The sequence below is a fragment of the Ranitomeya variabilis genome, chromosome 2 (assembly GCF_051348905.1).
Source record: "Ranitomeya variabilis isolate aRanVar5 chromosome 2, aRanVar5.hap1, whole genome shotgun sequence".
NCBI classification, from domain to species: domain Eukaryota; kingdom Metazoa; phylum Chordata; class Amphibia; order Anura; family Dendrobatidae; genus Ranitomeya; species Ranitomeya variabilis.
This window is the reverse complement of record NC_135233.1, coordinates 868,631,058-868,658,000: the sequence shown is the minus strand read 5'-3', so window position 1 is coordinate 868,658,000 and position 26,943 is coordinate 868,631,058.

Here is a 26,943-nt window from a genome sequence, read left to right as displayed (position 1 = left end):
AATCGGAACAAGCTCTGGGAAAGTGGGAACTCTGCTGACCGCAAACCCAACTCCTATCACACACACACTAGAAATAGCCGTGGAGCGTACCTAACTCTCCCTAGACGCCTCTTCAAAGCCTAAGAGCTAACTACCCCTAAAGATAGAAATAGAAGCCTAACCTTGCCTCAGAGAAATTCCCCAAAGGTAAAGGCAGCCCCCCACATATATTGACTGTGAGTTAAGAGGAAAGTCACAAACACAGGAATGAAACAGGTTTTAGCAGAGGAGGCCAGACTTCACTAAATAGTCAGAGGATAGAAAAGGGAACTATGCGGTCAGCACAAAAGACTACAAAAAACCATGCAGAGTAAGCAAAAAGACTCCCCACACCAACTCACGGTGTGGAGGTGCCACTCTGCACCCCAGAGCTTCCAGCTAGCAAGGGAATATCATGATAGCAAGCTGGACTAGAAATTGGCAGTACTAAGAAATATATTCAGGAAGCAGTAACAACAAATGAACTAGCAAAGACTTAGCTTCTGCTGGAGTAGACAGGTCCTCAGAGAAGTCCAAGAGAGATCTGAACCAATACTGATACATTGACAGCTGGCATGAAGTAACGATCTGAGTGGAGTTAAATAGGGAAGCCAACATAGCAATAAACGAGAGCAGCTGACCAAGCCAACATCAGTGACCAGCAGTTCCGCTCAAAGCCACCAGAGGGAGTCCAAGAGCAGAACTAACCAAAGTACCATTCATGACCACAGGAGGGAGTCCGAGAACGGAATTCACAACACCTTTGAGGCCTGAAAGCAGCCATAAATCCTGACTTCTAGTCAGGAAACCAGAGATACAATGTGTGATAGCAAAAAGAAAAGAATGGGATGGCAGTCAGAGAACAGCAGGGTGGCTGGAGAGGCAAGTATTAGTTTTGTGGTTTGTATTTTGTTTTTTTTTAACTGTACTCACCTCATTAATTACCTCTCCAGTCTCCTTGCTACCTAGTGTCTGGTCCTCTTCTTTCCGCCCTCGTGAGCTGCCTCTCCGCCTCTTCACTATCAACCAGAGCATCCAGCCGTGTCCAGGCCATCATAAGGTTGTTCTGAACATATTGACAATGACATTACGACCTTACTACATGCAGTGACCTATGACACCTGTATGCAACCAGAAGTCCTGGTCTATGGTGAAGAGGCTGGAGATGAGTAACACAATGGCGGAAAGAAGAGGACCAGACCGCAAGTGGGGTCAGCGAATGGAGAGGTGAGCAGTAAGGTATTAGTTTGGTTTTTGCAGCATCTTAAATTCGTAGCACGGAGTCGTACATAAGTTGGATGTCCATAAGTCGGAGACTGCCTGTGTTCAGAGATCTCAATATATGGTAAAAGGCATAAACATTACGACAGATGTCTGTTTACTTTTCATTAAACAAGGCCTGGAGCAGTATTTGGGCTTACGTTTTGACCCGTAACCCTGTGATTGATTTAATGAACTTTTCATACATTATATAATGTGACACTAAACTATAGTGTGACAGGTTAAACAGATTACTCATGCTATGCTGTATATTGAATTGGAACAAAGCCTGTACTTTATGGCTTTTCTAAAAATGTATTTGTATGTTAGCAGACCGCTGACTAGTTATGATACAAGACTGACAAGTTTATGCTGGTCTCATTTGTTCCCAACATTTTTGTAGCACTGTGTAATTATAGCAAGCGACAAGCTTAAGAGTTTAGATTTTGCTTATAGTATGAATTTAAATTGAAGCACAACATACAATATCAACCTTAGCCCGGTAATTGAGATAAACTTGCTGAATGCCAGCTCTGCAAATCTTTGAATGCACCATAATTCATTTATTGGCTATTCAGTAAACACATTACATCAGATTTGTTTAGCAGTCATATGCAGCAGGATAATGTAAATCATGTTTTTTTTTTTTTTTTTTTTTAAAGCGAAGTGCTTCCTCAGCAGAATTCAATTACATGACAATCCTCAATCTGTACAGAGAAGAACTTCAGTTAAAAACACAGCATGTAGAGTGCACTATTATAGAATATTGCAAGAGAAATGAATCAGCAGATCAAGACCATATTTCTGTCTCTCAATTCATGAATATTCATACAGCTGAATTTATATGAAAACATACATTAGGGTATAAAAATATGGAAGCTTCCCATACTTATAAGACATGAAACAAAGTACCGTAGATTAGTGGACTATGCCATTATATACACTGTGAATCTTAGCATATAGCACTCAACTAAATCAACGTTAATGAGCATAGACCATTTTTCACCAGACCTCTTTATTTTAGGACAAAGTTTCTAAACATTTCTTTGCCTAGCACTCCAAGCAAAAGAAAGTCTGATAAAGTACCTTCAATCAGGGCTAGTGCAGACGATTGTATTTTCGGTCCGAGTGCGATCTGACAAAACATTGGATAGCACTCGAACTAATGCTAATGTTATTCTATGGTGCTGTGCACAAGTCTGATTTTTTACTCAGGCAAAACCAACAGAAATGAACTGGAGAATAAGTTAGTATACGTGCAATGTGTAGGAGCATGTTCACACTGGCCATTAAACAGAAAACAGACAAAACCTAAGATAAAAAAATTAACATACAGCTCTGGCAAAAAATAAGAGACCACCACATCAAAACCCTGTCATGGCCAGCCCAATCTCCAGACCTGAACCGCATTGAAAACCTATGGAATGTAATCAAGAGGATGAAGGATAGTCACAAGCCATCAAAGAAGAACTGCTTAAATTTTTGCACCAGAAGCAATGTGAAAGACTGGTGGAAAGCATGCCAAGACGCATGAAAGCTGTGATTAAAAATCATGGTTATTCCACAAAATATTGATTTCTGAACTCTTCCTGAGTTACACAAAATAGTATTGTTGCTTCTAAATGATTCTGAACTTGTTTACTTTACATCATTTTAGGTCTGAAAGCACTGGGTTTATTTTTTTTTTTTTTTTGACCATTTTTCTTTGTTAGAAAAAAAATACAAAATTTATTGCTTGGAAATTTGGAGACATGTTGTCAGTAGTTTGTAGACTAAATGAACAATTTACAATTTACTCAAAAATATACCTATAAAGAGGAAAATCAGACAGACTGAACAATTTGCAGTGGTCTCTTAATTTTTGCCAGAGCTGTATACCCTTAACCCTGCCGTAAGTAAAAAGCAATTGTCATGTCGGACGCTGTTCACACTAGGGCGTCCGACAGAGAGCAGTAATTCCACTTACGTCCACTACACGCTCAGTGGCGTCGGCTAGATTTTATCCAGCTTACTCGGGGTTAATCTTGCTGGTAATCAGGTTGGAGGCTGGGTCACGCCCACGGCCTTTAAATAGTCGCGCTGGACTTTGGGCGTCGCCGATTATAGCTTGTGCTTTATGCCTGGTGATTCCAGTCTGGAGTGGTGGTCTTGTTGTAGGAATATCGTATCTGGTGGTGTATAATCCTTTGTCATATTCCTCCTTCCTATTTGTATTTGTTTTGCCCTGTGCACATTATAGTGTATCCCTGTGTGTCTGCGGCATGGTGCGTTTTTCAGTTTTCCCTGTCTGTGCTTTCTGTGGGGATTGGTGTGTGGTCTCTTCACTGAATGGCGCGTGGTGGTTTCAGCTTAGGGCTGAAACAGGAGTCAGGGTCAGGCCTGGCGGCCCAGACATGCACATGGAGCGCCCCCACTGCAGCAGGGCCGAGGGGTACCCGGTACCGGGCCTCTCTGTCTCAGTCCTGGGGTTGTCACGGTGGCTAGACCCAGTCCGTGACCCTGCTGAGGGGCGTCCAATGAAAGTTGAGAGAGATAATGATGTGCGGTGCAGGGTGCGATGAATAACAAGGACACCAGGTTGCAGTCTCTTTACTGAAGGCTACAGGATCCTCAGTCCGGAATACGGTTAACCGGGCTGCATGAGTCCGACCGGTCCGATGGCACCTCCAGAGTTCCCTTTGCAGGTGGAAATCTGTGCCTACCTTCTAGCGTTGTGTGTTGTAGTCCTTCCCTGCTGTGCTTACGGGATAGTCCTCACAACTGTTGTGTCTGTTTCTGAAGTTCCCTCACAACTCGATTATGATGTTCTTCTTCGTCCCCCAGATGATATGGCTAGGACGCACCCGTATGACGGGTAGGCTCGGAGGTCTTCCGGGACCCTACAGTCGCCCCTCTCCAAATGTTGCCCCCTGTGTCTGCTTAGGTGATTTTGGGTGAGACAGCCCGCCTATAACTGACTGTCCTGCCGTAGGTTTGAAGTAAGGCCTGGAGCTCAATACTTCCTCGGTGTTCCGGCCACCGGCTACGCGCCTCAGTAGGATGTTGCCTCGTCTTACAGCACGACTCCTACTGGTAATTCTCCTTGTTGCGTTGATCTCGTTTCTCACTCAGCACAATAAACCTCGCTTCTTGTCCTTTCTTGGGGAGCCGCCGCAATGAAGTGCAGGCGCGGTCCCGTAACGTTCTCTCTGTTCGCTAGGCCTCTGTCAGGATCCCACCCCTGACAGGGACCCCCCTGAATCTTCCCCTGCAACATCCTCTGTCACAGGATGTTGCCTGGTTCCAACCCAGTCAACTTCTCTCTAACTTCCTATCTAACCCCCAGCTTTACCAGATTGTGAGGAGTGGCCTAATACATAGTACCCTTAGCTCCCCCTGGAGGCCAGACTGTGAAGTGTATTGGTGTCTGTGATACCTGGTCAGGTGAACTCCTTCAGTGCCATCAGACGTACCATAGCCCCCCTTAGCGGCGGAGCATCAGTACTGCAAGGACCAGGACTCTGGGGCGCTGCACTCACCTTTAGTGTAACTTCTGGGAAAGGGACAGACAGGGTTTCCCTAGCCTGAGGGATATCGCAGGGGCCCGGGTAACCAACCTTAGTTTATCCAGTTCCCCCGTGACAGCAATAGTGCATATAAATTACATAGGGTACAAGTAAACACTGTTTTTAATCAAAAAAACAATAAAAGCCATCCCACCAGCATCAAAATGTAACCCAGTCAGGATGGCTTTTAACCAAAAAACCTCTAGTATTAAAACCTTACTATGTGTCAAAAATGAACACGACTGGGTACATCTTGCCATTAGTGGGATGGCTTTTACTCTATTTTTTTAAATCAAAAACAGTGTTTACTAAGTACCCTATGTCATTTAGATGCACAATTGCTTTATTCTTGCTTACAGCAGGGTATGAGTGCATTTTGTGCAGTTTGATTTTCATGGACTGACAGAATGGAGAAGATATATTTTTTTTTTCAATCTCCTCCTCATCCGAGAATATTGGATCACACTATGATCAAACTCTGACCAGAGCTTGATTAGCATAATCAGTCCGATTATATAGGATGAGAAAAAATATGGTGTTTTGACCCTAGTGTAATGCAAGTGTCAGGATGCAAGTCACAGAAGACATGAGGCAGGAACAATCAGAAAACGGTATAATTCAATTTTACCCCTTTGTGCCAAAGCCTGTTTTCACCTTAATGACCTGGCCAATTTGTACAATTCTGACCACTGTCAATTTGTGAGGTAATAACTCTGGAATGCTTCAACGAATCCCGGTTATTCTGAAAATGTTTCCTCGTGACATATTGTACTTTGAGATAGCATTAAAATTTCTTCGGTATGACTTGCATTTATTTGTGAAAAAAAAATGAAAATTTGGCAAAAATTTTGAAAATTTGGCAATTTTCAAAATTTTTATTTCCATGCCCTTAAATCAGAGTCATATTGCACAACATTGTTAATAAATAACATTTCTCACATGTCTATTTTACATCCGCACAATTTTGGAAGCAACAAAAAAAATTAGGTAGTTATAAGGGTTAAAATTTGACCAGCGATTTCTTATTTTTGCAACAAAATTTGCAAAACCATTTTTTTATGGACCACCTCACACTTGAAGTGACTTTGAGGGGCCTATATGACAGAAAATACCCCAAAATGACACCATTCTAAAAACTGCACCCCTCAAGCTACTCAAAACCATATTCAAGAAGTTTATTAACCCTTCAGGTGCTTCACAGGAATTTTTGGAAGGAAAAAATAAACAATTACTTTTCTTTCACAAAAATTTTCTTTTACATCTAATTTTTTTTTGTACTTTTGCAAGGGTAACAGGAGAAAATGAACCATACATTTTGTTGTGCAATTTCTCCTGAGAATGCCAATACCCCATATGTGGGGGAAATCTACTGTTTGGGCACACGGCAGGGCTCGGAAGAGAAGGACCGTCATTTGACTTTTTGAATGTAAAACATGTTTGAATAATTAGCAGTTGCCATGTCGTATTTGGAGAGTCCCTGATGTGCCTAAACAGTGGAAACCCCACACAAGTGACACCATTTTGGAAACTACACCCTTTATGTAACTTAACTAGATGTGTGTTGAGCACCTTGAACCCACTGGTGCTTCACTGAGGTTTATAGCATAGAGCCATGGAAATAAAAAAATAAATCAAATTTTTCCCCAAATAAATTATTATTTATTATTGTTTATTTATATAGCACCATTAATTCCATGATGCTGAACATGAGACAGGGTTACATCAAAATACAAATATAACTTACAGTAAACAAACTAACAATGACAGACTGATACAGAGGGAAGAGGACCCTGCCCTTGCGGGCTTACATTCTACAGGATTGTGGGGAAAGAGAGGTCGGGGGTTGCAGTAGCTCCGATGGTGTTGAGGTGGCCATATGATCATTACAGGTTGTAAGCTTCTTTGAAGAGAATAAATACATCTTTTTTCGCTCCATATTTTGCATTTTCATAAGGGTAGCAGGAGAAAATGTTTGGGTGCACGGCAGGGTTTGAAAGAGAAGGAGCGCCATTTGACTTTTTGAATGCAAAATTTGATGGAATAATTAGCGAATGCCATTTCTCATTTTAAGAGCCCCTGATGTGCCTAAACATTGGAAAACCCCCACAGGTGACACCATTTTGGAAACCTGACCCCTTTTGGACCTTATCTAGATGTGTATTGAGCACCTTGAACCCACAGGTGCTTCACAGAAGTTTATAGAGTAGAGCAGTGGGGGGGAAAAAAAAAATCTAATTTTTCCCAAATAAATCTTTTATAGCTGCAAATTTTGTATTTTTACAAAGGCAAAAGGAGAAAATGGACCCCAAAGTTTGTTGTGCAATTTCTCCTGAGTTCACCGATACCCCATATGTGGTCAAAAACTACTTTTGAGGCAAAGTACAAAGTTCAGATGGAAGTAGCACCATATTACAGTGGAGATGTACCCCCCCCCCATATAAAAGACCCCATTTTGGAAATTATAACCTTTTGGGAATTTATCTACAGATGTAGTGACTCCATGGATGCATTTTGACTCCATGGATGTCTTCCAGAAACAGGCAGCAATGGATGTTGCTGAGTGAAAATTGCAAACTGCCATTGTAGTGACCAGTACGCTGTAGTGACTAGTACATTATGCCCAGCTCTTGCTTCTGGAGACATGCACCTGTATATTAGGAGAGCTCTCATCACTACAGAAATGCCAAACATGTGGAAGTTAAATCTTGTTTTGGCACACTGGGGCTCAGAAGGGAGGGGGGCATTTGGATTTGGGAGTGGAGAATTTGCTGAAGAATTTCTTTTGGCAGGTGAGGAGCCAGTTTGCTTTTTCAGAGCCTTTGTGCTACCAGTAGCGTTGAAGCCCGCTATATTTCCATTAACAGTTGACAGATCTGAGTGGGTGCTTTCTATTTTTGTGGAGTGAATGGAAGCTTTTATTGAGAACATTTTACAAAATATTTGGGATCACAGTTATCCTGCGCTCTATGCTGAGCACTTAAATTGCGGTTTCCATCTAAATCTCTGAGTGACGTGATTCAAATGAAACGATCGATGGATCCTCTTATGGTGCTGGTGGTTAGGAACACTTGGAATGACCTGATAGGTAAACCAGAAATATAGGACAAGCTCTGGGGACGTGGGAACTTTACTGACCGCAAACCAGATCCTATCACACACACTATAGGCAGCCGTGGAGCGTACCTAACTCTCCCTAGACGCCTCTTCACAGCCTGAGAGCTAGCTACCCCTACAGAGAAACAAAAGCCTCACTTGCCTCAGAGAAATTTCCCCAAAGTAAAGTCAGCCCCCCACAAATAATGACGGTAAGTTAAGAGGAAAATACAAACATAGGAATGAAAACAGGTTTTAGCAAAAGAGGCCCACTAGTACTAAATAGTATGAAGATAGCAAGGGAACTGTGCGGTCAGTATAAAGTACTACAAAATATCCACGCAGAGAGTACAAAAGACCCTCACACCGACTCACGATGTGAGGGATGTTGTGAATTCCGTTCTCGGGCTCCCTCCTGTGGTCATGAGTGGTACTGTGTGAGTTTGTTCTTGGGCTCCCTCTGGTGGCCTTTAGCGATATGGCGGGGCTCAGCTGCTTCATTTCCTTCTATGCTGGGCCTATTTAACTCACCTGGACCTTCATTTGTTGCCTGCTGTCGGTGTATTCAGTCCTGTTTCTGAGAGCTCCTGAATATTCCTTGTGACCAGTCTCCTGCTTGAGAAGTTAAGTTTGTTTGTTCATTTTGCTCATTATTTCCTTGAAAACGTTTCTTTGTATATGATGAGTTCAGTCCAGCTTGCTTATATGTGATTTTTCGCTTGCTGGTTAGTTCTGGGGTGCAGAGTGCGCCCCTCACATCGTGAGTCGGTGTGGGGGTTCTTGTATTCTCTGCATGGTTTATTTTTGATAGTTTTGTACTGACCGCACAGACTCCTATCTATTTTCAGTCTATCTAGTGTTAGCGGGCCTCATTTGCTGAACCTGTTTCATTTCTACTTTTGTCTTTTCCCCTTAACTCACCATTATTATTTGTGGGGGGCTTACTATAACTTTGGGGTTATTTCTCTGAGGCAAGCGAGGTCTTTGCTTCCTCTCTAGGGGTAGTCAGTTTCTCAGGCTGTGAACGAGGCGTCTAGGATTTTAGGAACGCTCCACAGCTGCCTTTAGTGTTTGTGGATAGGATCAGGATTGCGGTCAGTATAGCTTCCACATCCCCAGAACTTGTCCTATATTCTGGTCATATGTGTCAGGTCAGTTTTGAGATCCTACCACCGGATCATAACAGAGGGAGCAACTCTGCTCCCCAGAGCTTCCAGCTAGCAAGAAAATAGCATATAAGCAAGCTGGACTGAACTTATCATATACTGAGAAACATTTTCCAAAAGCAATGAGCAAAAATGAACTAGCATGAACTTAGCTTCTCCAGGAGGAGACAGGTTACACATGAAGTCCCAGAGAGAACTGAACCAATACTGAATACAATGACAGCTGGCAACAAGTAAAGATCTAGGTGGAGTTAAATAGGCAACCAGCACTGCAGAAAACGAGGCAGCTGGAGCCCAGCTAAAGACCAGCAGTATCACTCAAAGCCACCAGAGGGAGCCCACGAACAGAACTCAACAAAGTACCATTCACGACCACAGGAGGGAGCCCGAGAACGGAATTCACAACAGTACCCCCCCCTTGAGGAGGGGTCACCGAACCCTCACCAGAGCCCCCAGGCCGATCAGAACGAGCCAAATGAAAGGCACGAACCAAATCAGCAGCATGGACATCAGAGGCAACAACCCAGGAATTATCCTCCTGACCATAGCCCTTAACCACTTAACCAAGTACTGAAGCTTCCGTCTCGAGACACGAGAATCCAAGATCTTCTCCACCACATACTCCAATTCTCCCTCGACCAACACCGGAGCAGGAGGATCAACAGAAGGAACCACAGGCACCACATACCTCCGCAACAATGACCTATGGAACACATTATGGATGGCAAAAGATGCTGGGAGGTCCAAACGAAATGACACAGGATTGAGGATTTCAGAAATCTTATAAGGACCAATGAAACGAGGCTTAAACTTAGGAGAGGAAACCTTCATAGGAACATAACGAGAAGACAACCAAACCAAATCCCCCACACGAAGTCGGGGACCCACACAGCGACGGCGGTTAGCAAAGCGCTGAGCCTTCTCCTGTGACTGCGCCAAATTGTCCACTACGTGGTTCCAAATCTGCTGCAACCTGTCCACCACAGAATCCACACCAGGACAGTCAGAAGGCTCAACCTGCCCTGAGGAAAAACGAGGATGAAAACCAGAATTACAAAAAAAAGGCGAAACAAAAGTAGCAGAACTAGCCCGGTTATTGAGGGCGAACTCAGCCAATGGCAAAAAAGTCACCCAATCATCCTGATCAGCAGAAACAAAACATCTCAGATAAGTTTCCAAGGTCTGATTAGTTCTTTCGGTTTGGCCATTTGTCTGAGGATGGAAAGCCGAAGAAAAAGACAAATCAATGCCCATCTTAGCACAAAAGGACCTCCAAAATCTGGACACAAACTGGGACCCTCTGTCCGACACAATGTTCTCCGGAATACCATGCAAACGAACCACATTCTGAAAGAACAGCGGAACCAAATCAGAGGAGGAAGGTAATTTAGACAATGGCACCAAATGGACCATCTTAGAAAAACGATCGCAAACCACCCAGATGAAAGACATCCTCTGAGAGACCAGAAGATCCAAAATAAAATCCATGGAAATATGCGTCCAGGGCCTCTTTGGGACAGGCAAATGCAAAAGCAATCCGCTGGCACGAGAACAGCAAGGCTTGGCCCGAGCACAAATCCCACAGGACTGCACAAAAGAACGCACATCTCACGACAAGGAAGGCCACCAAAAGGACCTAGCCACCAAATCTCTGGTCCCAAAAATCCCAGGATGACCCGCCAACACTGAACAATGAACCTCGGAAATAACTCTACTGGTCCATCTATCAGGGACAAACAGTCTCTCCGGTGGACAACGATCAGGTCTATCGACCTGAAACTCCTGCAGCACCCGCCGCAAATCAGGGGAGATGGCAGACAGAAACACCCCCTCTCTGAGGATACCAGCCGGTTCAGGAACTCCCGGAGAGTCAGGCACAAAACTCCTAGAAAGGGCATCAGCCTTCACATTCTTAGAGCCCGGAAGGTACGAAACCACGAAATCGAAACGGGAGAAAAACAGCGACCATCGAGCCGGTCTAGGATTTAGCCGCTTGGCATACTCGAGATAAATCAAATTCTTGTGATCCGTCAAGACCACCACACGATGCTTGGCTCCCTCAAGCCAATGTCGCCACTCCTCAAATGCCCACTTCATTGCCAACAACTCCCGATTGCCAACATCATAATTACGCTCGGCAGGCGAAAACTTTCTAGAAAAGAAAGCACATGGCTTCATCACAGAGCCATCAGAGCTTCTCTGAGACAAGACAGCCCCTGCTCCAATCTCAGAAGCATCAACCTCGACCTGAAAAGGGAGAGAAACATCCGGCTGACGCAAGACAGGAGCCGAAGAAAACCGACGTTTCAGCTCCTGAAAGGCCTCAACGGCCGCAGGAGACCAATTCGTCACATCAGCACCCTTTTTGGTCAGATCAGTCAAAGGCTTAACCACACTAGAAAAATTAGTGATGAAGCGACGGTAAAAATTAGCAAAGCCCAGGAACTTCTGAAGACTCTTCACAGATGTAGGTTGAGTCCAATCATAAATGGCCTGAACTTTAACTGGATCCATCTCGATAGTAGAAGGGGAAAAAATAAAGCCCACAAAGGATACCTTCTGGACTCCAAAGAGACATTTAGAGCCCTTCACAAACAAAGCATTAGCACGCAGGACCTGAAATACCATCCTGACCTGCTTCACATGAGATTCCCAATCATCAGAAAAGACCAGGATATCATCCAGGTATACAATCATGAATCTATCCAGATACTCTCGGAAGATGTCGTGCATAAAGGACTGAAACACGGAAGGGGCATTAGAAAGCCCAAATGGCATCACCAAGTACTCAAAATGGCCTTCGGGCATATTAAATGCTGTTTTCCATTCATCGCCCCGCTTTATACGCACAAGATTATACGCTCCTCGAAGATCTATCTTGGTGAACCAACTAGCCCCCTTAATCCGAGCAAACAGATCAGACAGCAGAGGCAAAGGGTACTGAAATTTGACCGTGATTTTATTAAGAAGGCGATAATCAATACAGGGTCTCAAAGAACCATCCTTCTTGGCCACAAAAAAGAACCCTGCTCCCAATGGTGACGAGGACGGGCGAATATGTCCTTTCTCCAAGGACTCCTTTATATAACTCCGCATAGCGGTATGCTCTGGCACAGACAAATTGAACAGTCGACCCTTAGGGAACTTACTACCAGGAATCAAATTTATAGCACAATCACAATCCCTATGAGGAGGTAGGGCACTGGATTTGGGCTCATCAAATACATCCTGGTAATCCGACAAAAATTCAGGGACTTCAGAAGGAGTAGAAGAGGCAATTGACACCAAAGGAACATCACCTTGTACCCCTTGACAACCCCAGCTAGACACAGACATTGATTTCCAATCCAATACTGGATTATGAACCTGCAGCCATGGCAACCCCAACACGACAACATCATGCAAATTATGTAACACCAGAAAGTGAATATCCTCCTGATGTGCAGGAGTCATGCACATGGTCACTTGAGTCCAGTACTGAGGCTTATTCTTGGCCAATGGCGTAGCATCAATACCCCTTAGTGGAATAGGAAACTGCAAAGGCTCCAAGAAAAAACCACAGCGCCTGGCAAATTCCAAATCCATCAAATTCAGGGCAGCGCCTGAATCCACAAAAGCCATAACTGAGTAGGATGACAGAGAGCAAATCAAAGTAACAGACAAAATAAATTTAGGCTGTACAGTACCAATGGTGACAGACCTAGCGAACCTTTTAGTGCTCTTAGGACAAACAGAGATAGCATGAGTGGAGTCACCACAGTAAAAACACAACCCATTCTGACGTCTGATTTTGCCATTCAATTCTGGTCAGAATCCTATCGCATTGCATAGACTCAGGCTTCTGCTCAGAGAACACCGCCAGATGGTGCACAGGTTTGCGCTCCCGCAAACGCCGATCAATCTGAATGGCCAAGGACATTGAATCATTCAGACCCGCAGGCGTGGGGAACCAAACCATTACATCCTTAAGGGCTTCAGAAAGGCCCTTTCTGAAAATCGCTGCCAGGGCACACTCATTCCATTGAGTGAGCACAGACTACTTCCTAAACCTCTGGCAGTAAACCTCTGCTTCATCCTGACCCTGAGACAGAGCCAGCAAAGTCTTTTCTGCCTGGTCTACTGAATTAGGCTCCTCATAAAGCAATCCAAGTGCCAGAAAAAACGCATCTACATTTAGCAATGCAGGATCTCCTGGCACCAGGGAGAATGCCCAGTCTTGAGGGTCGCCACGTAACAAAGAAATAATAATTTTAACTTGCTGAGTAGGGTCACCAGAGGAGCGGGGTTTCAGAGCAAGAAACAATTTGCAATTGTTTTTGAAATTCGGAAACTTAGATCTATCTCCATAAAACAAATCAGGAATTGGTATTCTAGGCTCTAACATAGGATTCTGAACTACAAAATCCTGAATGCTTTGTACCCTTGCAGTGAGATGATCCAAACTAGAGGACAGACTTTGAATGTTCATATCTGCAGCTGAGTCCTGAACCACCCAGAGATTAAGGGGAGGAGAGAAGTGTTGTGAATTTGGTTTCTGGGCTCCCCCGGTGGTTTCTGGTGGTACTGCACTTGTGTGCTTCATCTCCTCTGTTCACCTGTTTCCATCAGGATGTGGGAGTTTTCTATTTAGCCTTGCTCCTCAGTCATTTCTATGCCGGCCAACAATGTTACCAGAAGCCTTTCTGTTGCATGTTCCTGCTCCTAGACTACTATCAGCTAAGTTGGACTTGTAGTCCTAAGTTTGTTTTGCATTTTTGTTCCAGTTCTCTGTGATTGAATATTTCTGAGGCTGGAAGCTCTTGTGAGCTGAAATTGCCACTCTGGTGTCATGAGTTGATATTAGAGTCTTAAAGTAATTTCAGGATGGTATTTTGAAAGGGTTTTCAGCTGACCGTGAAGTTCCCTTTTCTGTCTTCCTACTATCTAGTAAGCGGACCTCAATTTGCTAAACCTTTCTTCATACTTCGTATGTCAATTTCCTCTAAAATCACCGCCAATATATGTGGGGGCTACTGTCTGCCTTTTGGGGAAAATTTCTCTAGAGGTAAGCCAGGTCTGTATTTTCCTCTGCTAGGGTCAGTCAGTTCTCCGGCTGGCACTGGGCGTCTAGGGATAAAACGTAGGCACGCTACCCGGCCACTGTTAGTTGTGCGGTAGGTTTAGCTCACGGTCAGCTCGAGTTCCCATCTTCCAAGAGCTAGTCCTTTTGTATGCTTTACTACGTTCTCTTGCCATTGAGAACCATGACAGTTTGGCCGGCCAAGGGTTAAAATAATTGGCAAAAGAAAGGAGAGAAAAGAAGTCTGCAGAGAATTTTTTTTTTTTTTTCCCTGAGTTTGCTCATTAGTTGATTCACTAGCATCTCTGCTTACTGCAGCCTTCGTCTCTCTCTCCTTCTAATCCTTGAATGGTTCTGATTTCACCTGATTAATATGGATCCTCAGAGTTTAGCTACAGGTTTGGATAATCTCGCTGTGAAGGTTCAAAGTTTACAGGATTTTGTTATTCATGCTCCTATATCTGAACCTAGAATTCCTTTACCTGAATTTTTCTCCGGGGATAGATCTCGCTTCCAGAATTTCAAACATAATTGTAAATTATTTTTGTCTCTGAGATCTCGCTCCGCTGGAGATCCTGCACAGCAGGTCAGGATTGTAATTTCCTTGCTCCGGGGCGACCCTCAGGATTGGGCATTTGCTTTGGCACCAGGGGATCCTGCGTTGCTCAATGTGGATGCGTTTTTCCTGGCTTTGGGGTTGCTTTATGAGGAACCTCATTTAGAGATTCAGGCTGAAAAAGCCTTAATGGCCCTGTCTCAAGGGCAAGATGAGGCTGAAATATACTGCCAAAAATTTCGTAAGTGGTCTGTGCTTACTCAGTGGAATGAGTGCGCCCTGGCGGCGAATTTCAGAGAGGGTCTCTCTGATGCCATTAAGGATGTTATGGTGGGGTTCCCTGTGCCTACAGGTCTGAATGAGTCCATGACAATGGCTATTCAGATTGATCGGCGTTTGCGGGAGCGCAAACCTGTGCACCATTTGGCGGTGTCTACTGAGAAGGCGCCAGAGATTATGCAATGTGATAGAATTCTGTCCAGAAGCGAACGACAGAATTTTAGGCGAAAAAATGGGTTATGCTTCTATTGTGGTGATTCGACTCATGTTATATCAGCATGCTCTAAACGTACTAAGAAGGTTGATAAGTCTGTTTCAATTGGCACTTTACAGTCTAAGTTTATTCTATCTGTGACCCTGATTTGCTCTTTATCGTCTATTACCGCGGACGCCTATGTCGACTCTGGCGCCGCTTTGAGTCTTATGGATTGGTCCTTTGCCAAACGCTGTGGGTTTGATTTAGAGCCTCTGGAAGTTCCTATACCTCTGAAGGGTATTGACTCCACGCCATTGGCTAGTAATAAACCACAATACTGGACACAAGTAACTATGCATATTAATCCGGATCACCAGGAGATTATTCGCTTCCTTGTGTTGTATAATCTACATGATGTGTTGGTGCTTGGATTGCCATGGCTGCAATCTCATAACCCAGTCCTCGACTGGAAAGCAATGTCTGTGTTAAGCTGGGGATGTCAGGGGACTCATGGGGACGTACCTTTGGTTTCCATTTCGTCATCTATTCCCTCTGAGATTCCGGAATTTTTATCTGATTATCGTGACGTTTTTGAGGAGCCTAAAATTGGTTCACTACCTCCGCACAGAGAGTGCGATTGTACTATAGATCTGATTCCGGGCAGTAAGTTTCCAAAGGGTCGTTTATTTAATCTATCTGTGCCTGAACATGCTGCTATGCGGGAATATATTAAGGAGTCCTTGGAAAAGGGACATATTCGTCCTTCGTCATCTCCCTTAGGAGCCGGTTTTTTCTTTGTATCTAAAAAAGATGGCTCTTTGAGGCCGTGTATTGATTATCGGCTTTTGAATAAAATCACGGTTAAATATCAGTATCCTTTGCCACTGCTTACTGATTTGTTTGCTCGAATAAAGGGGGCCAAGTGGTTCTCTAAGATTGATCTTCATGGGGCGTATAATTTAGTGCGAATTAAGCAGGGGGATGAGTGGAAAACCGCATTTAATACGCCTGAGGGCCATTTTGAGTATTTAGTAATGCCTTTTGGTCTTTCAAATGCCCCTTCAGTCTTTCAGTCCTTTATGCATGACATTTTCCGTGAATATTTGGATAAATTTTTGATTGTGTATCTGGATGATATTTTGATTTTTTCGGATGACTGGGACTCTCATGTCCAACAGGTCAGGAGGGTTTTTCAGGTTTTGCGCTCTAATTCCTTGTGTGTAAAGGGTTCTAAGTGCGTTTTTGGGGTTCAAAAGATTTCGTTTTTGGGGTACATTTTTTCCCCCTCTTCCATTGAGATGGACCCTGTCAAGGTTCAGGCTATTTGTGATTGGACGCAACCCTCTTCTCTTAAGAGCCTTCAGAAGTTTTTGGGCTTTGCTAATTTTTATCGTCGATTTATAACTGGTTTTTCTGATGTCGCTAAACCGTTGACTGATTTGACTAAGAAGGGTGCTGATGTTGCTGAGTGGTCCCCTGCTGCTGTGGAGGCCTTTCGGGAGCTTAAGCGCCGCTTTTCTTCCGCCCCTGTGTTGCGTCAGCCTGATGTTACTCTTCCTTTTCAGGTTGAGGTCGACGCTTCAGAGATCGGAGCTGGGGCGGTTTTGTCGCAGAAAAGTTCCGACTGCTCCGTGATGAGACCTTGTGCGTTCTTTTCTCGTAAGTTTTCGCCCGCTGAGCGAAATTATGATATTGGTAATCGGGAGCTCTTGGCTATGAAGTGGGCTTTTGAGGAGTGGCGTCATTGGCTTGAGGGGGCTAGACATCAGGTGGTGGTATTGACCGACCACAAGAATTTGATTTATCTTGAGTCCGCCAGGCACCTGAATCCTAGACAGGCGCGCTGGTCGTTATTTTTCTCTCGGTTTAATTTTGTGGTTTCTTACCTACCGGGTTCTAAAAATGTGAAGGCGGATGCCCTTTCTAGGAGTTTTGAGCCTGATTCCCCTGGTAATTCTGAACCTACAGGTATCCTTAAGGATGGAGTGATATTATCTGCTGTTTCCCCAGACTTGCGACGGGTCTTGCAGGAGTTTCAGGCGGATAGACCTGATCGTTGCCCGCCTGGTAGATTGTTTGTTCCTGATGATTGGACCAGTAGAGTCATCTCGGAGGTCCATTCTTCTGCGTTAGCAGGTCATCCTGGAATCTTTGGTACCAGGGATTTGGTGGCTAGGTCCTTCTGGTGGCCTTCCCTGTCGCGAGATGTGCGAGGTTTTGTGCAGTCTTGTGATTTTTGTGCTCGGGCCAAGCCTTGTTGTTCTCGGGCTAGTGGATTGTTGTTATCCTTGCCTATTCCGAAGAGGCCTTAGACTCACATCTCCATGGATTTTATTTCTGATCTCCCTGTTTCTCAGAAGATGTCTGTCATCTGGGTGGTGTGTGACCGTTTCTCTAAGATGGTCCATTTGGTTCCCTTGCCTAAATTGCCTTCCTCATCCGAGCTGGTTCCTCTGTTTTTTCAAAATGTGGTGCGCTTGCATGGTATTCCGGAGAATATCGTTTCTGACAGGGGAACCCAATTCGTGTCTAGATTTTGGCGAGCGTTCTGTGCTAGGATGGGCATTGATTTGTCTTTTTCGTCTGCTTTCCACCCTCAGACTAATGGCCAGACCGAGCGAACTAATCAGACCTTGGAGACGTATTTGAGGTGTTTTGTGTCTGCGGATCAGGATGATTGGGTTGCCTTTTTGCCCTTGGCGGAGTTTGCCCTCAATAATCGGGCTAGTTCTGCCACCTTGGTTTCTCCTTTCTTCTGTAATTCGGGGTTTCATCCTCGTTTCTCTTCCGGTCAGGTGGAGTCTTCGGATTGTCCTGGAGTGGATGCTGTGGTGGAGAGGTTGCATCAGATTTGGGGGCATGTGGTGGACAATTTGAAGTTGTCCCAGGAGAAGACTCAGCATTTTGCCAACCGCCGTCGTCGTGTTGGTCCTCGTCTTTGTGTTGGGGACTTGGTGTGGTTATCTTCTCGTTTTGTCCCTATGAAGGTTTCTTCTCCTAAGTTTAAGCCTCGGTTCATCGGCCCGTACAAGATATTGGAGATTCTTAACCCTGTGTCCTTTCGTTTGGACCTCCCTGCATCTTTTTCTTTTCATAATGTCTTCCATCGGTCATTGTTGCGCAGGTATGAGGTACCGGTTGTGCCTTCCGTTGAGCCTCCTGCTCCGGTGTTGGTTGAGGGTGAGTTGGAGTACGTTGTCGAGAAGATCTTGGACTCCCGTGTTTCCAGACGGAGACTTCAGTATCTGGTCAAGTGGAAGGGCTACGGTCAGGAGGATAACTCTTGGGTGACAGCCTCTGATGTTCATGCCTCCGATTTGGTCCGTGCCTTTCATAGGGCTCATCCTGATCGCCCTGGTGGTTCTGGTGAGGGTTCGGTGCCCCCTCCTTGAGGGGGGGGTACTGTTGTGAATTTGGTTTCTGGGCTCCCCCGATGGTTTCTGGTGGTACTGCACTTGTGTGCTTCATCTCCTCTGTTCACCTGTTTCCATCAGGATGTGGGAGTTTTCTATTTAGCCTTGCTCCTCAGTCATTTCTATGCCGGCCAACAATGTTACCAGAAGCCTTTCTGTTGCATGTTCCTGCTCCTAGACTACTATCAGCTAAGTTGGACTTGTAGTCCTAAGTTTGTTTTGCATTTTTGTTCCAGTTCTCTGTGATTGAATATTTCTGAGGCTGGAAGCTCTTGTGAGCTGAAATTGCCACTCTGGTGTCATGAGTTGATATTAGAGTCTTAAAGTAATTTCAGGATGGTATTTTGAAAGGGTTTTCAGCTGACCGTGAAGTTCCCTTTTCTGTCTTCCTACTATCTAGTAAGCGGACCTCAATTTGCTAAACCTTTCTTCATACTTCGTATGTCAATTTCCTCTAAAATCACCGCCAATATATGTGGGGGCTACTGTCTGCCTTTTGGGGAAAATTTCTCTAGAGGTAAGCCAGGTCTGTATTTTCCTCTGCTAGGGTCAGTCAGTTCTCCGGCTGGCGCTGGGCGTCTAGGGATAAAACGTAGGCACGCTACCCGGCCACTGTTAGTTGTGCGGTAGGTTTAGCTCACGGTCAGCTCGAGTTCCCATCTTCCAAGAGCTAGTCCTTTTGTATGCTTTACTACGTTCTCTTGCCATTGAGAACCATGACAGAGAAGCAAAACACACTGCAGAGAAAAAAAAATGAACTCAGGACTTCTCTTATCCCTCTTTTGTGAGGCATTAACACTTTCGGGCCAGCTGTACTGTTATGGTGCTGGTGGTTAGGAACACTTGGAATGACCTGATAGGTAAACCAGAAATATAGGACAAGCTCTGGGGACGTGGGAACTTTAATGACCGCAAACCTGATCCTATCACACACACTATAGGCAGCCGTGGAGCGTACCTAGCTCTCCCTAGACGCCTCTTCACAGCCTGAGAGCTAGCTACCCCTAGAGAGAAACAAAAGCCTCACTTGCCTCAGAGAAATTTCCCCAAAGTAAAGTCAGCCCCCCACAAATAATGACGGTGAGTTAAGAGGAAAATACAAACATAGGAATGAAAACAGGTTTTAGCAAAAGAGGCCCACTAGTACTAAATAGTATGAAGATAGCAAGGGAACTGTGCGGTCAGTATAAAATACTACAAAATATCCACGCAGAGAGTACAAAAGACCCTCACACCGACTCACGATGTGAGGGAGCAACTCTGCTCCCCAGAGCTTCCAGCTAGCAAGAAAATAGCATATAAGCAAGCTGGACTGAACTTATCATATACTGAGAAACATTTTCCAAAAGCAATGAGCAAAAATGAACTAGCATGAACTTAGCTTCTCCAGGAGGAGACAGGTTACACATGAAGTCCCAGAGAGAACTGAACCAATACTGAATACAATGACAGCTGGCAACAAGTAAAGATCTAGGTGGAGTTAAATAGGCAACCAGCACTGCAGAAAACGAGGCAGCTGGAGCCCAGCTAAAGACCAGCAGTATCACTCAAAGCCACCAGAGGGAAACCACGAACAGAACTCAACAAAGTACCATTCACGACCACAGGAGGGAGCTCGAGAATGGAATTCACAACAGGATCCATTCACTATAGTGAGGCAGCAGAGTTACTCTGGACTCTGTCTGGCCTCTGTTCCACAGTTTCCTTTTTTCAGAAGTGCACAAAACTGTGGCTGAAGGCACTTTTACACAATCCTAAAAAGACGGACACTGCTGGATCACAGGTCCTATAGCGCCAACAGTGCCTCCATCTGCCTCATTATAGTGAATCTTTGGCCAGAGGTTCTGTCTGAATCATGTATTTCCGAGATTTACACAGAAACCCCGGTGAAAGCACTTGGCCCAGAGTGCAGGATAAATGTGCTTGACGCACATTTATCCTGCGCTCTGTACTTACTGCAATCTTTGAGAGGCAGAATGAAAAAAAAAATTAACAGTATGTGAAGAATTGGTTTTATTTATTTTTTATGCCGTTCCTCGTTGGGTATAAGTGATTAGGCGACTTTATTCTTGAGGTTGGTGCGATTACAGCAAAACCAGATTTTTATTGGATTTTTATGTTTGGCTGCTGTCCCAAACTGAAAGATGTTTTTTATTGCGAAAACTAGTTTTTGCATCACCATATTTTGAGAGCTATAATTTTTTTCATGTTTCGGCCAACAAAGTCATGTGAGGGCTTGATTTTTGGGGGATGAGCTGATTTTTTTTCTTATTGGTACCAATTTCAGGCACATGACATTTTTTGATCGCTTTCTATTCCGATTTTTGGGGGACAGAATGAACAAAAAACATCAATTCAGGTATTGCTTTTTTTTTATACCGTTCCACATGTGGTAAAACTGAAAATTGGTAAGACAGCTTTATTCTTCAGGTCAGTACGATTACAGCGATACCTCATTTATATAATTTTTTTATGTTTTTGCGCTTTTACACAAAAACTGTTCTATAGAAAAAAATATTTATTTTTGCATCACTTTATTTGGAGAGATTTAATTTTTTAATTTTTCTGTTGATGGAGCTGCATGGCGGCTTGTTTTTTGCAGGACAAGATGACGTTTTCAGCTGTACTATTTACCATTTCAGCGGTACTATTTACATCCTTTTTTATCGCGTTTTATTGCACTTTTTGTTCGGCGGTATGATGATAATGCATTGCTTTTTGCCTCGTTTTTTATTTTTATTTTCTTACGATGTTCACTGAAGGGGTTAACTAGTAGGACAATATTATAGAGCAGGTAGTTATGGACATGGCGATACCAAATGTGTACTTTTATTGTTTTTTTATTTACATAAATTTCTTTATTTGGGGATTTAAAAAAAATATATATTTTTAAAAAATATAATTATATATATATACTGAATATATGCTGAAGAGCCCGGCGTTGCCTGGGCATAGTAAATATCTGTGGTTAGTTATAGCACCTCACTTCTCTTATTTTCCCATCACGCCTCTCATTTTCCCCCTCACATCTCTCATTTTCTCCCTCACACCTCTCATTTTCCCCCTCACTCCTCTCATTCCCCCCTCACATCTGTCATTTACCGATCACTGCACTATTTTCCCTCACTCCTCTCATTTTGCACTCACACCTTTTCATTTTCACCTCACACCTCTCATTTTCACCTCACACCCCTCATTTTCACCTCACACCTCTCATTTTCCCCTCAGTATATACATATTTGTCATCTCCCTTATATATAGTATAGACCTGTATGTCATCTCCTGTATATAGTATATACCTGTATGTCATCTCCCCTGTAAATAGTACATACCTGCTGTATGTCATCTCCTCCTGTATATAGTATATACCTGTGTGTCATCTCCTCCTGTATATAGTATATACCTGTGTGTCATCCCCTCCTGTATATAGTATGTGTGTTATGACCCCAATGGCGAGGGTCTCAGAGGAACGTGGAAGTCTGCAGAATACAAAAAACCAGCTCATAGGGCAGTGGTAACTGGGTTGACCATATATCTACTCCTAACGCCAACACTAGAAGTAGCCGGGAATCATTCCTACGATGATTCTAGATGACACGCTCCAGCCGGAGAATCTAACTACCCCTAGTAGAGGAAAAACAAAGACCTTTCTTGCCTCCAGAGAAGGGGACCCCAAAGCTGGATAGAAGCCCCCCACAAATAATAACGGTGAGGTAAGAGGAAATGACAAACACAGAAATGAACCAGGTTTAGCACAGAGAGGCCCGCTTACTGATAGCAGAATAAAGAAAGGTAACTTATATGGTCAACAAAAACCCTATCAAAATCCACACTGGAAATTCAAGAACCCCCGAACCGTCTAACGGTCCGGGGGGAGAACACCAGCCCCCCTAGAGCTTCCAGCAAAGATCAGGATATAGATTTGGAACAAGCTGGACAAAAATACAAAACCAAAACAAATAGCAAAAAGCAAAAAGGCAGACTTAGCTGATATAACTGGAACCAGGATCAGTAGACAAGAGCACAGAAGACTAGCTCTGATAACTACGTTGCCAGGCATTGAACTGAAGGTCCAGGGAGCTTATATAGCTACACCCCTAACTAACGACCCAGGTGCGGATAACAGGAATGACAGAAAAACCAGAGTCAAAAAACTAGTAACCACTAGAGGGAGCAAAAAGTGAATTCACAACATATGTGCCTGTATGTCATCTCCTCCCGTATATAGTATATACCTGTGCATCATCTGCTCCTGTATATAGTATATGCCTGTGTGTCATCTCCTCCTGTATATAGTATATACCTGTGTGTCATCTCCTCCTGTATATAGTATATATCTGTGTCATCTCTCCTGTATATAGTATGTACCTGTATGTCATCTCCAACTATATATAGTATGTACCTGTATGTCATCTCCTCCTGTATATAGTATATACCTGTGTGTCATCTCCTCCTGTATATAGTATATACCTGTGTGTCATCTCCTCCTGTATATAGTATATACCTGTGTATCAGCTCCCCTGTATATAGTATATACCTGTGTGTCATCTCCCCTGTATATAGTATATACCTGTGTGTCATCTCCCCTGTATATAGTATATATGTGTGTGTCATCTCCTCCTGTATATAGTATATACCTGTATGTCATCTCCTCCTGTATATAGTATATACCTGTGTGTCATCTCCTCCTGTATATAGTATATATGTGTGTGTCATCTCCCCTGTATATAGTATATACCTGTGTGTCATCTCCTCCTGTATATAGTATATATCTGTGTGTCATCTCCTCCTGTATTAGACCTCGTTCACACGTTATTTGCTCAGTATTTTGACCTCAGTATTTGTAAGCTAAATTGGCAGCCTGATAAATCCCCAGCCAACAGGAAGCCCTCCCCCCTGGCAGTATATATTAGCTCACACATACACATAATAGACAGGTCATGTGACTGACAGCTGCCATATTTCCTATATGGTACAGTTGTTGCTCTTGTAGTTTGCTTATTAATCAGATTTTTATTTTTGAAGGATTATACCAGACTTGTGTTTGTGTTTTAGGGCGAGTTTCATGTGTCAAGTTGTGTGTGTTGAGTTGCGTGTGGCGACATGCATGTAGTGACTTTTGTGAGATGAGTTTTGTGTGGCGACATGCGTGTAGCAACTTTTTGTGTGTCGAGTTGCATGTGACACGTTAGTGTAGCAAGTTGTGTGCTGCAAGTTTTGTGCATGGCGAGTTTTATGTGTGGTGCATTTTGAGTATGTGCAAGTTTTGTGTGAGGCAACTTTTGCATGTGTTGCAACTTTTGTGCATGTGGCAATTTTTCCGCGTGTGCAAGTTTTGTGTGTGGCCAGTTTTCCATGAGGTGAGCTTTGCACGTGTGGCGAGTTTTGCGTGAGCCTAGTTTTGCATGTGGCGAGTTTTGCACGTGGCGAGTTTTGAGCGGCGACTTTTGTGTTTCGACTTTTATGTGGCGAGGTTGGTGTATGTGTGGTGCAATGTGTGCTGAGGGGGATGTGTGTTCAAGCACGTGGTAGTGTGTGGCTCATTTTGTGTGTGTGTTCATATCCCTGTGTGTGGTGAGTATCCCATGTCGGGGCCCCACCTTAGCAACTGTACGGTATATACTTTTTGTCGCCATCGCTCTCACTCTTTAAGTCCCCCTTGTTCACATCTGGCAGCTGTCAATTTGCCTCCAACACTTTTCCTTTCACTTTTTCCGCATTATGTCGATAGGGGCAAAATTGTTTGGTGAATTGGAATGCGTGGGGTTAAAATTTCGCCTCACAACATAGCCTATGACACTCTCATGGTCCAGACGAGTGACTGTACAAACTTTTGTGGCTGTAGCTGCGACTGTGCAGATGCCAATCCCGGACATAAACACATACACACACATTCAGCTTTATATATTATATATATATATATATATATATATATATATATATATATATATATATATATATTTATATATATATACATACACATACACACTAGCTGAAGAGCCCGGCGTTGCCTGGGCATTGTAAAAATCTGTAGTTAGTTATAGCACCTCACTTCTCTTATTTTCCCATCACGCCTCTCATTTTCCCCCTCATATCTCTCATTTTCTCCCTTACACCTCTCATTTTCCCCCTCACTCCTCTTATTTTCCCCCTCACTCCTCTCATTCCCCCCTAATACTTTTCATTTCGACCTCACATCTGTCATTTTCCAATCACTCCACTATTTTCTCTTACTCCTCTCATTTTGCACTCACATCTTTTCTTTTTCACCTCACACCCCTCATTTTCATCTCACATCTCTCATTTTCCCCTCAGTTTATACATGTTTGTCATCTCCCTTATATATAGTATACACCTGTATGTCATCTCCTGTATATAGTATATACCTGTATGTTATCTCCTCCTGTATATTGTATATACCTATGTGTCATCTCCTCCTGTATATAGTATATACCTGTATGTCATCTCTTTTGTATATACTATATACCTGTGTCATCTCCTCCTATATATAGTATATACCTGTATGTCATCTCCTGTATATAGTATATACCTGTATGTCATCTCCCCTGTATATAGTATATACCTGCTGTATGTCATCTCCTCCTCTATATACCTATGTGTCATCTCCTCTTTTATATAGTATATACCTGTATGTCATCTCCTCCTGTATATAGTATCTACCTGTATGTCATCTCCTTTTGTATATAGTGTATACCTGTGTGTCATCTCCTCCTGTATATAGTATATACCTGTGTATCATCTGCTCCTGTATATACCTTTGTGTCATCTCCCCTGTATATAGTGTTTACCAGTGTGTCATCTTCTCCTGTATATAGTATAAACCTGTGTGTCATCTCCTCCTGTATATAGTATATATCTGTGTGTCATCTCCCCTGTATATAGTATGTACCTGTATGTCATCTCCTCTGTATATAGTATATACCTGTGTGTCATCTTCCCTGTATATAGTATATATGTGTGTGACATCTCCTCCTGTATATAGTATAAACCTGTATGTCATCTCCCCTGTATATAGTATATATGTGTGTGTCATCTCCCCTGTATATTGTATATACCTGTGTCATCTCCTCCTGTATATAGTGTATACCTGTGTGTCATCTCCCCTGTATATTGTATATACCTGTGTCATCTCCTCCTGTATATAGTGTATACCTGTGTGTCATCTCCTCCTATATATAGTATATACCTGTGTGTCATCTCCCCTGTATATAGTATATACCAGTGTCATCTTCTCCTGTATATAGTATATACCTGTGTGTCATCTCCCCTGTATATAGTATATATGTGTGTGTCATCTCCTCCTGTATATAGTACATACCTGTGTGTCATCTCCTCCTGTTTTTATATATACCTGTGTGTCATCTCTCCTGTATATGGTATATATCTGTGTGTCATCTCCCCTGTATATAGTATATATTTGTGTGTCATCTCCTCTTGTATTAGACCGCTTTCACACATTATTTGGTCAGTATTTTTACCTCAGTATTTGTAAGCTAAATTGGCAGCCAGATAAATCCCTAGCCAACAGGAAGCCCTCCTCCCTGGCAGTATATATTAGGTCACACATACACATAATAGACAGGTCATGTGACTGGCAGCTGCTGTATTTCCTATATGGTACATTTGTTGCTCTTGTAGTTTGTCTGCTTATTAATCAGATTTTTATTTTTGAAGGATAATACCAGACTTGTGTGTGTTTTAGGGCGAGTTTCATGTGTCATCTTGTGTGTGTTGCGTTGCATGTGACTACATGCATGTAGCGACTTTTGTGAGATGAGTTTTGTGTGGCGACATGCGTGTAGCAACTTTTTGTGTGTCATGTTGCATTTGACACGCTAGTGTAGCAAGTTGTGTGCAGCAAGTTTTGCGCAAGGCGAGTTTTGCGCGTGGCGAGTTTTATGTGTGGTGCGTTTTGAGTATGTGCAAGTTTTGTGTGAGGCAACTTTTGCATGTGTTGCAACTTTTGTGCATGTGGCAATCTTTCCGCGTGTGCAAGTTTTGCGTGTGGCAAGTTTTCCATGAGGTGAGTTTTGCACGTGTGGCGAGTTTTGCGTGAGCCTAGTTTTGCATGTGGCGAGTTTTGCGTGTGGCGAGTTTTGAGCGGCGACTTTTGTGTTTCGACTTTTATGTGGTGAGGTTCGTGTATGTGTGGTGAAGTGTGTGCTGCGAGTGATATATGTGTTCAAGCACGTGGTAGTGTGTGGCGCATTTTGTGTGTGTGTTCATATCCCCGTGTGTGGTGAGTATCCCACGTCGGGGCCCCACCTTAGCAACTGAACGGTATATACTCTTTGGCGCCATCGCTCTCACTCTTTAAGTCCCCCTTGTTTACATCTG